At 44.5% G+C, this 12,321-nt stretch overlaps 1 protein-coding gene across 1 annotated transcript in view; it reads right to left on the reverse strand.

Moving 5' to 3' along the window:
• Positions 1-12,053, reverse strand: part of LOC124776486 (sodium-coupled monocarboxylate transporter 1-like) — a 118,594-nt gene extending 106,541 nt beyond the window's left edge. Inside the window, exon 1 of the mRNA XM_047251502.1 lies at positions 11,621-12,053. The gene's annotated coding sequence lies outside the window, so the exon portion shown is untranslated. The remainder of the gene's footprint in view (positions 1-11,620) is intronic.
• Between the last annotated feature and the right edge of the window lie 268 nt (positions 12,054-12,321).

Consider the following 12,321-nt stretch of genomic DNA (forward strand, 5'->3'; position numbering starts at 1 on the left):
GAGATAGAGAAGATCCAAAGAAGAGCGGCGCGTTTCACCACAGGGTTATTTGGTAAGCGTGATAGCGTTACGGAGATGTTTAGCAAACTCAAGTGGCAGACTGCAAGAGAGGCGCTCTGCATCGCGGTGTAGCCTGCTGTCCAGGTTTCGAGAGGGTGCGTTTCTGGATGAGGTATCGAATATATTGCATCCCCCTACTTATACCTACCGAGGAGATCACGAATGTAAAATTAGAGAGATTCGGGCGTGCACGGAGGCTTTCCGGCAGTCGTTCTTCCCGCGAACCATACGCGACTGGAACAGGAAAGGGAGGTAATGACAGTGGCACGTAAAGTGCCCTCCGCCACATACCATTCGGTGGCTTGCGGAGTATAAATGTAGATGTAGATGTATTTTCTCGAGAAAATGTCCACTTACAAACATGTCATACTATATGTAGTACGCTGTAAATAGCGCCCTTTTGGTTTATCATTTGTATCTTGTTTTCTTGCTAAGTACCAAATAACAACGAAAATTATTTTTCTCGTTTACTATTTCTGACCTTTTCGCAGTTGAAATAATTTTCAATAAAACACGTTTATATATTTACGTTCTTATTCGCGCATAGTTTAGGTGTTTTTCTCTGTAAAACGCAAATGCTTTTTGCTTCCAGATATTTCGGCTCTCTCGTAGCAGAACACTAGTAGGTAGGAAAAAATTTGAGGACCTTGTGTAACTTTTTAATATGCAACGAAAACAAAGCAAACAAAATAACAAAGGAATGTTAGAACTCCGCACTCGGCACGATGCACGGATCATTGACGTTACTAACACACTCGCGTCGCTGCTGGTTGCTGGTTTACACACGGGCACGAAAGTCGCACGCACTTCGAGTAGGCGATTTTGACCAGGAAGGCGCTCGTGTAAAACGGGCTAAAGCGTTTTGAAGATGTGTGTGATCATTCACTTGAGCACGAATGGGACGTTTGGAGTACGTTAATCTGTGCTGGCAGGCTGAGTAAAGGTGAGGCGAGGTCGTGCATAGGCGCTGCTGACAGCTGGGCACACGTTCCCAACAGCTGGCGCACGCACCAGGCAAGCGCCTGCGTGAGGAGTCGAGGCCAGTTCAAGAGCGCGCCGGAACGCGGCCCGGCAGGTAGCGACTAGCGAGCAGGTGCGGCGCATCGCATCTCTACGGCTGTATACAGTGCCGCGAGTAGAGCAAGCGCCTCCATCAGCGAAATGCTGTGGGCGTCAACTGTACGCAGAACACTACAATCCAGTTTTGAACATCGCGGGTGGTTTTCTACAAACACTGACCGCTCTCCAAAAAGCAAGGGAAAATAATGAGTAAGTGGGTTCGTGCGATAGAAGACAGAACGGTCGGCAAAAATCACCCCTTATGTAATCTACATCTACATTTATACTCCGCAAGCCACCCAACGGTGTGTGGCGGAGGGCACTTTACGTGCCACTGTCATTACCTCCCTCTCCTGTTCCAGTCGCGTCTGATTCGCGGGACGAACGACTGCCGGAAAGCTTCAGTGCGCGCTCGAATCTCCCTAATTTGACATTCGTGATCTCCTCGGGAGGTATAAGTAGGGGGATGCAATATATTCGATACCTCATCCAGAAACGCACCCTCTCGAAACCTGGACAGCAAGCTACACCGCGATGCAGAGCGCCTCTCTTGCAGAGTCTGCCACTTGAGTTTGCTAAACATCTCCGTAACGCTATCACGCTTACCAAATAACCCTGTGACGAAACGCGCCGATCTTCTTTGGATCTTCTCTATCTGCTCTGTCAACCCGATCTGGTACGGATCCCACACTGATGAGCAATACTCAAGTATAGGTCGAACGAGTGTTTTGTAAGCCACCTCCTTTGTTGATGGACTACATTTTCTGAGGACTCTCCCAATGAATCTCAACCTGGCACCCGCCTTACCAACAACTAATTTTATATGCTCATTCCACTTCAAATCGTTCCGCACGCACACTCCCAGATATTTTACAGAAGTAACTGCTACCAGTGTTTGTTCCGCTATCATATAACAATAAAATAAAGGTTCTTTCTTTCTATGTATTCGCAGTACATTAAATTTGTCTTTGTTAAGGGTCAGTTGCTACTCCCTGCACCAAGTACCTATCCTCTGCAGATCTTCCTGCAATTCGCTGCAATTTTCTAATGCTGCAACTTCTCTGTATACTACAGCATCATCCTCGAAAATCCGCATGGAACTTCCGACACTATTTACTAGGTCATTTATATACCAGGTGATCAAAATGTCAGTGTAAATTTGAATAAATCACGGAATAATGTAGATAGAGAGGTGCAAATTGACACACATGCTTGGAATGACATGGGGTTTTATTAGAACCAAAAAAATACAAACGTTCAAAAAATGTCTGACAGATGGCACTTCATCTGATCAGAATAGCATTAATTAGCATAACAAAGTAAGACAAAGCAAAGATGATGTTCTTTACAGGAAATGCTCAATATGTCCACCATCATTCCTCAACAATGGCTGTAGTCGAGGAATAATGTTGTGAACAGCACTGTAAAGCATGTCCGGAGTTATGATGAGGCATTGGCATCGGATGTTGTCTTTCAGCATCCCTAGAGATGTCGGTCGATCACGATACACTTGCGACTTCAAGTAACCCCATAGCAAATAATCGCACGGACTGAGGTCTGGGGACCTGGGACGCCAAGCATGACGAAAGTGGCGGCTGAGCACACGATCATCACCAAACGACGCGCTCAAGAGATTTTTCACGCGTCTAGCAATATTTTGTTTTATTTTTGGTTCTAATAAAACCCCATGTCATTCCAAGCATGTGTGTCAATTTTTACCTCTCTATCTACATTATTCCGTGGTTTATTACGTTTTCAAATTGATACTGACTTTTTGATCACCCGGTATATTGTGAATAGCTATGGACCCGTAGGCGTCTCTCCATTGCGAACAACATGTTGTATCCTGTAAATATGAAGAGGGGGGGGGGGTGAAAAATGAACGCGGGATCTCCTGCTTCCTAGGCAGTTGCGTTAACCACTGTGCCATCGAGACACTAGACACAGTGTTTACCTCAAATGCGCGGACAATCTAGGCACTCTCCCCTGCTGACCCACGTTCCCGATCCAGCGCCACCTATCCGCACTCCCCGGCCATGTTCTCCATGCTTGCTAATTTTAGATTCCGGCTGGAAGTCGAACGACATTGTACATCCGCATTGAAGGGTCTGCATTCATTGTCCATCGATGTGAATCAGTTGTACGAATGCATGGTGTCTGCTCTTTCGGACACCACGCATTCATCAAATAATTAACCTAAATAGATGTTATACAGCGTATTTAGAAGTGATGGTCAATATTCAGTGATATGAAAGGAATGATCATTCGAAACAAAACAAAAATCAAGTAAACATGGGCTCTAAACCGCGTAGCTTAAGAGCTATGAGCAGTTATTGAACTTCGATAGTGTGAAACAAATCTTGCCGGACGCTGTGGCCGATCGGTTCTAGGCGCTTCGGTCTGGAACCGCGCTGCTGCAACGGTGGCAGGTTCGAATCCTGCCTCGGGCATGGATGTGTGTGATGACCTTAGGTTAGTTAGGTTTAAGCTGTTCTGAGTTCTAGGGGAGTGATGACCTCAGATGTTAAGTCCCATAGTGCTAAGAGCCAATTGAATCATTTCGAGTGGGGCACACAATTTTGTTTTATGGTTCTCCACATCTGTTCCGCAAACCATTGTACAGTGCATTGCGGATGGTTTATCGTATCAATATTATTGATTTCATGTCCTACTCCGTTCGTGTGTTAGGCGAGGAAAAAATGACTGACTGTATGTCTGTCTACGCAGTGAGATGTTTCTTATTCTCGTGATCGCTATGCATTGTATACGGTCATGGAAGCAGAGTGGTCACAGAGCCGTACTCCAAAAGAGTTCCGCGAAATTTAGTCAACACGGTTCAGCAAGAACTACGCCGTCTTTCTTCCAAGGATCCCATTTAAGTTACCCGAGCATTTCTGCTACACATTCGGATGGTCCATTAGGAGCTGTTACGATTCTACCAGCGCGTCTCGGAATTCCCTCGATGTTTGTTGTCATGGTTACCTGGTAAAGACTCGAGACACAGGAAAAATACTCTACGATTTGTCGCTCTGGGATCGTCTGTGCTTCTTGCTTAGCAGACGCATTGAATTTTCGCAGAACCGTTCTGACAAATCGAAGTTCAAATGGTTCAAATGGCTCTGAGCACTATGGGACTTAACTGCTGTGGTCATCAGTCCCCTAGAACTTAGAACTACTTAAACCTAACTAACCTAAGGACATCACACACATCCATGCCCGAGGCAGGATTCGAACCTGCGACCGTAGCGGTCGCGCGGTTCCAGACTGTAGCGCCTAGAACCGCTCGGCCATTCCGGCAGGCCCAAATCGAAGTCTTCCGATCGCTGTCCATAGTAGTGATTTTGCGCGATTGCCCTGTTTCATGTCGCTTCTTGACATTCCTAAATACTTATACGCCGTGACGCACTTCAAGTGTTCACTGCTAATCTTGTAATCAGATGCCGTACTGTTTTTTATGTTTTAGGCATTACCTTATGCAGTATATATCCATATTTAAACAGAATGGCTATTCATTATGACGGGGAAATTTTGCGCACATTCCTTACGATGGTCCAAGTACGAGATACTTTCGTGAATAGAACGGGATCGTCAGCGAACAATGTCGCAGTGCTGCTGAACCTCTCTGATATGTATATATAATGAGAACATCAGAGATCCTGATATACTTATTTGCGCCACACCCGATATTAGTTTCGTTTCTGCGGAACGTGCGCCCTCCTGTATAACGTATTGGAGTCCATTAGTCTAACATTCATTGAGGCACTTACGTATTTCCGAATACACTCCGTATGATGTATCTTATAATACTCTTAAATCTTATAACGACGCAGATATTAAAGCCACTGACGCGTTTAAGAAAAATATAACTCTACAGCTAATGTAACAGCATTCGAAAATTGTTCAAAAGTAGTGATTTAACACATGTTAATTCTGGTGATGAAATTTTCACAAAATTATCTGTGAAATGCGCTGCAAGATCTGATCCGGTTACATCCCAGTGAAATATTTGTACGACTGTCAGCGTGCGTATGTAAATTTAACATTCCTGGGATAATGGAAGGTTCCACAACGAAAGTTTCTTCGGTAACTCACCCTAAGTTTATTCTCCAGGACCGTTCGCGGTGTACTTGACGAGGGGTTAGTTACATAGCCAGTAACGCAGTTTGCGTAAATTTACATTAGCGCGGTTCGTCAGTATTGCTTCATCAGTAAAGAGCTCACGCATAAAAAATGTAGTGCCGGTTCTTAAGCGTCACAGAGCATATTGGAAACCTGGTGCATTAACAGATGAAATGGAGGAATGTGTCCAATCAGACGTAAAAGTGACTTCGGGCGTACCTCAAGGAAGTGTAATAGAACTCATACAGTTTACAATACACAGAGTGTAAATTTTAAGTTGACAAACCAGAATAACTCGAAAAATAAGCTTCACACGAAAAAATGTGTAGAATCGAAAGTTGATTATTTTCGAGGGGGACATCTGCTGGTGCTAAATTTAGGCTGCCACCCCAGGCCCCCGGGGTTGGGGTGGGAGGCAACTTAAAAATTTCAAATGAGAACACCCATTTTTTATTGAAGAATCAGATTATACATAAAAAGCTATGTACATTTTGTCTTAAAAAATTGTTTTGATTCTTGGTAGATGGCGCTTAATTCAAGAAAATCCATGTTCTCTTTCTTGCGTGGAAAATGGTTACGGATAAATAAAAAATACTTATTTACTTCGTAAATTTTGATTCGCTAAAACTAAAACTCTCCCTCTCTCCCCATGGGGTGGGGTTTGAGAGAGAGGAATCAGAGTTTTACAAATGTTGACCCAAATACTGTATTATTTTTTTCCGCAGATTAAAAAAAAAAAAAGGTTCAAATGGCTCTGAGCACTAAGGGACTTAACTTCTGAGGTCATCAGTCCCCTAGAACTTAGAACTACTTAAACCTAACTAACCAAGGACATCACACACATCCATGCCCGAGGCAGGATTCGAACCTGCGACCGTAGCAGTCGCGCGGTTCCAGACTGTAGCGCCTAGAACCGCTCGGCCACTCCGGCCGGCTCCGTAGATTCGGATAAGTTTTGTTTGTTTCATGGTGATGAGGCCACACCACTTTTAATTATCAAACAAATTATCTGACTAGCTAACTATCCAGACATCCTACTTACTAACGAGTGAACTCATTTTTTATTTATCCGTAACCATTTTACAAGCAAAAATAAGAACATGGATTTTATTGAATTACAGCGCCAACTACCAAGAATCAAAACAATTTTTAAGACAAAATGTACGTAATTTTTTACGTAGAATCTGATTCTGCAATAAAAAATGGGGGTTCCCATTTGAAATTTTAAAGTTGCTCCCGTCCCACCCCAAGGGGGCTGGGTTGGCGGGCTAATTTTAGTAGATGTCCCCCTAGAAAATAATCAACTTTGGATTCTACACTTTTTTTCGTTCGAAGCTAATTTTTTGGGTTATTCTGGTTTATCAACTTAAAATTTACACCCTGTATACAGATTGTCCCAGAAATGTTGTGACAAACGTCTAGGGAAGGTGGGGTACGTCATAAGGATGAGAATTGCATAGAAACCCATGGCCGGATGTTGTGACAAACTTCTAGGGAAGGTGGGGTACGTCATAAGGATTAGAACTGCATAGCAATCCATGAGCGGAAACGACGACGTGCGCCGTCGGGTGGTGCTGTACACGAGAGTTCTAGAGGGAGACGCGTCCTCACTAATCGGTTTACCGTACCCTGATTTGTTTCTGTGGGGAGTCATGAAATCTCTCGAGTCGAGTCTGGAACGGATCTCGTGGCAAGAATCGTCTGCGCAGCTGCAGCTGCTATAATCGAAGAACCTCCCGGAGCGTACGAGCGTTTCCGTCAGTCAATGCTTCGTCGGTGACAGCCATTGAGTGGCGTCTGGTGGTGCGGACTTCGAGCATCCGTTGTAACGTTGGAGCTATATTCATGTCGCACACCATGTGTACTCTGTATGTCCAAAGATATGTTTCAAATGAATCACTCTCCCGTTTCCTTTCGGATCTTCGACCTCTCAAGTTTGCGGCCATAGGTTGCTGTGCATTTCTCAATCCTTATGATGTGCTGCACCTCCCCCAGAGGTTTGTCACAACATTTCTGGGACACCCTATATAAATAACGTCGTAGATAACGTCGGAAGTCCCTTGAAGCTCTTCGCAGACGTTGCTGTTGTATACAGACAAACTACAACGATAAAAAATTATAGCGAATTCTGGGAAGAACTGTAGAAGGTCCACAGTAGGTACAGAGACAGACCGCTGATCCCATACGTAATCAAACGCAGCGTATTGTGCATAAACAGGCAAAGTGACCCGTACTGTATGATTAAGCAGTTGCCGATCAGTTACTTTTAAAAAAAGCACTCCGTCTTCAGGCCACAAGTGGCCCATTGGGACCATCCGACAGCCGTGTCATCCTCAATAAGGATGCGGATCGGAGGGGCATGTGGTCAGCACACCGCTCTCCCGGTCATTATGATGGTTTTCTTTGACCGGTGCCGTTACTATTCGGTCGAGTATCTCCTCAGTTGGCATCACGAGACTGAGTGCACCCCGAAAAATGGCACCAGCTCATGGCGGCCCGGATGGTCACCCATCCAAATGCCGGCCACGGCCGACAGCGCTTAACTTCGGTGATCTGACGGGAACCGGTGTATGCACTGCGGCAAGGCCGTTGCCACTCACTTTTAAGCTCCTACCGTAATTAAATATCTGGGACTATGCGCACCGAACGATTTAAAATAGGAGGACCATATAGAGACTGAGATTCACTGGAAAAATTTTCAGGAATTGTAGTCTACTCGCGAAGAAGGTTACTAAAAAAAAAAAAAAAAAAAAAAAAAAAAACTCTTGCTAGACCGATACTTGAACGAGGCTCGTCACTATGGGATCCTTACCAGTTTGAATTAATAGATAAAACAGAGAAGATTCAAAGAATAGCAGCGTGTTTTGTTACGAATTCTTTTGGCAAGCGTCAAAGCTGCACGAAGATACTGAAGGGACCTTACCGCCAGACGCTTCAGCAGAAGATTTATGCATGACGGCGCTGTTCCTGTTAAAATTCCGACAGCGTACGTTCTTAAAGGAGTCAACCGATATATAGCTTCCAACTACATATATATGTCGCGATAATACCATGGAGGCGAGATTAGGAGAGGTTCGGGCCGGTAAAGAGGCTACCTGCTAGAGTTCTTTCCGCGCACAAGTAGCGACTGGAACAGGAAAGCAACGAAGTAGGGAGCTGCACAAAGTATCCTCAGCCACACACTAGTGGTGGCTGGTGGATTGTAGATGTAGATGCTAGCTCATCCCACATTCCTCGGCGAAACGTCTCGAGCCACAGTGCGCATCGATAAGCGACGCAGACACAACATGTCCTCCGTGTGCCGTGTCTGTTGCAGTCGTCTTGCTCGTCCTCTGACGTCATGCAGCACGTCACACTAGTGTCCTGATAGTGCGTGCAGTTGCCTGGAGCGCTGGACACCGTGGTACTCTTCTGACATAATTTCTCTGACAACTATTTTACGCAAGTAGCATACTTAACTTCTCGTTCTTGTTGTGCACGTCTGCCCGGAGAGTTAGGTTTAAGTAGTTCTAAGTCTAGGGGACTGATGACCTCAGATGTTAAGTCCCATAGTGCTTAGAGCCATTTGAACCATTTTTTTGCAGAACGTAGGCGTAAACAGACGGAAGGCTTCACACCACGATGAACACAAACGTGACAGCACCACCGGCTGGTGTTTGCTCCACAGCAGCGGGATCCATCGGCACTGTATCTCAGTTTCAGCACATATTTCCGGTGACAACTTTTATAAAATCTAGAAAAAACGAATCTACTTGATTTCTTCTGAGTCGTCCCGGCTTAATTCTCGCTCCCGTGCAAAAGTGAGTGATAACGATATTAGTCTCAGCAGCGTTGAAAAACATATAATGTCACTAAAATAAGTAAAGATCCACGACCCGACGGAATACCTGTCAGATATTACACAGAATTCGCGGCTGAGTTAGGTCCTCTTTCAAAAGTAACGTACCATAGATCCACCGAACAAAAACCGGTGGGCAGTGGTTGGCGGAAACCACATTTCACACAGTGTTCAAGAAGAGTAGCAGAACTGATCCACAAAACTACAGTCCAATATCCTTGAAATGCGTTTGTTGTAGAATATTAAAACATTTTCTGAGCTCAAACGTAATGAGGTATCTCACACAAAATGACGTCCTCGTACCGACCAGCAAGGATTCTGAAAACATCGACCGTACGAAACATAACTCGCGCTTTTCTCGTATGATACGCTGAAACCTACAGACAAAGCCGATCAGGTGTATGCAGAATTTCTCAACTTCCGGAAAACATTTGACTCTAAAGTGCCACACTTTAACTTAATGTTGAAAGCATGATCACACGGGGCAACAAGCGAAATTCGTGATTTGACTGAGAAGGACGCAGCTTATTATTTTGGTTGGAGAGGAACGACAAATTTATAGGTAATTTCACGTGTGCCCCAGGGAAATGTGTTCAGATCCTTGTTGTTCACACTTATATCAGTGACCTGGGCACCATGTTAACAGTAACCTCAGACGGTTTGGAGGTGCAACTATTAATAACCTAGAAGTAGTGTCTAAAAAAGCTGCAAAAAATTAAGGTATATGTTCTTACGATTTGAGAGTGGTGTAAAGACTGACAACTTGATTTCAGCGTTCATAACTTTTTTTTGGACTTCACAAAACTAAAATCTTCGTATCCTACAATCACAATATCACTGAGTTGCAATTGTTGTCGGCTCGTAGAAGTACTGTAACTGCGTCGCACAATATGTACGGATATGAAATAAAATGACCACATAGGCTCAGTCGTAGATAACATAGATGGCTGATTCGTCTCAGTGGTAGACAGCGCAGAAACACAGTCGACAAAGCAAACTGCTTACAAAGCACTAGTGCGACACATCCTAGAACATAGTACAGCTTGTGGGACTCATACCAAATTGGACAGACAGGCGATATCGAAGGCATACGAAGGATGGCATCACGAATGCTTGCAGGTCTGTCTGACCCATGGTAAGCATCACTGACGTCCTGCAAGACCTTATCTGGCAGAGAAATACATGAATTGTCCCGCGGGATCCTACTTACTATGGAACCGGAAGGAACTCTAAGAAGTTCAGTGGGAAGTACCCACTGCCTTGCATTTCAAAGTGGCTTGCAGCGAATAAGGATGTAGATGTAAATAGCCCACCGGAGCCGGAGCGGGATTGTCAAAATGACTTGGACGACAGTATTAGGTGTAATTATTGAGATTTGCAAATAATTCATGAGAAAGTTTCATCCGTTTAAACAGTAGTAACATGCTGTCGGATCTAGACGCATTATGAGTTCGGAGGAAATATTAACTGTAGTAGACCCTGACTGCAGTGTTAATCTAGTTTTGTTCACGAGTCTGATGAAGTTGTAGATTTCGGTGTGCGAGTGAATGCACCGTTTAATGACTTAAAAAAAATACATCCCTGATACATGTTTTCTAAACAAAATGCGTGCTTAAACAGCCCCAATAGGAGTTAACGGTGTCGCGCAAATTATTAAGGATTAACAGTACGATGTGAAGTGTATCGATCACCTGTACTAGGCTGTAGGTAAAGGAAACAGCAGAATCCAGTCTATTGTAGCACACTGAAAAAACTTGCGTTTTGTGTTCGAATGATGTTACCTGCACGTTGTATACTTGGTTTGCGCTCTAGTGTGTTTGTTCACACTGCAGGCAGGACTTACACGGGGCTTTGACCACGTAAGACTTTCGGAGGTACGATCTCCCATCTGGTCGTTTGCTTCACGGGAAAGCGAAACGACAGTTCAGAGAAATCGCAGCTAGCAGATATTCGAGGATTGTCTAATATCTCCGGACACCTACTCACAAAGCTGAAAGACCGAGTTTTAGCGAAGAATCTACTACTTTTTCTATACGTACAACTCGTGTTAGTAAAATTAGACCAGTAGCAAGTGTCACAGAGGCACGTACTGTTTTTCTTCATACTTCTTCCGTGAACCGATCGATGAGAATCTTAAATTCATGTTACAATAAACAACGACGTAGCCACTCACTTCAGAATGATACGTGTTGATGTAAATACGATGTAGAATGTAGACCGCACACAAAATTTCGAAAAAAGCAGATTGGCTGGAATGCTAGTTAATTCGTACGTTCGAGTCCTGAAATACATGAGCAGTCTCATCCGTTTAGTTTTTACTTCGCACCGTCCTGATTTTCGAAGATTTTAGCGAATGGTCAACTCTACTCTACCGTTCAAAACACCACACCGAGGCGTGGTTAAATAACCAAATGGAAGTTAATATGGTTTCATGTTAAAAATAAGAACAAAAGATTTATAAATATGGTTTCATGTTAAAAATAAGAACAAAAGATTTATAAAACTTTGTTAACTTAAAATGAGTGAAAAACAGTCGAAACTTACCACAGGATCTTGTCAGTCGTCTCTTTGCAGCTGGCAAACTCTTTATAATGCATTCACGTAGGTCTTGGACGGGTAACCTCTTGAGAGACGAAAAACTGGTGTCTATAACTTTCTAAAACTAAACTTATGTCAGGGAACTTGAAACACGATCATTCACGTGCTTGTCTCAAAAAGGGCTAGCCGAAATTATGTTTTTAACTGAAAGGAGAGTAAAGACAATATATTTAAAAAATAGGGCGCGATAACCCGCCTCTTTTGTTACTCCTTCGTAAGGAAACACGCAAGAAAAACGGACCGAGGTAATGACCAGCGGGGGTGGGCGCGACACACGCTGGAGGCGCAGACAGCTGAGGAGAGAGAGCAAAGCCTCTGGGCCGCTTCTTCACAGAGACGTCACGCGTGCGTCGGTTTCGCAACTAGTCGTCGGCGATGGGGCACGCAGAACTGTGTAGCATCCGGACAGGTTCGGGCATTAAGTATCTCCCGTCTTTGCGACACCCCCCCCCCCCTCCCCTTCCGCGACGCCGCCGCGGTGGTGGGGGAAGACGGACCGGTCAGCGGCGACCAGCCGGCTTCGTCCTTTTTCGCTCTTTTCCGTCACCCCTCTCCTAGTTGCAACCTTCGTTTATTGTCCCGGCTGTTGGCTTCTGGCGTGGTTTAATGCCGCTATCCGCACCGTAGTTAACCAAACACCACGGCGT

The sequence above is a fragment of the Schistocerca piceifrons genome, chromosome 2, assembly GCF_021461385.2.
Source record: "Schistocerca piceifrons isolate TAMUIC-IGC-003096 chromosome 2, iqSchPice1.1, whole genome shotgun sequence".
In the NCBI taxonomy this organism is placed as follows: domain Eukaryota; kingdom Metazoa; phylum Arthropoda; class Insecta; order Orthoptera; family Acrididae; genus Schistocerca; species Schistocerca piceifrons.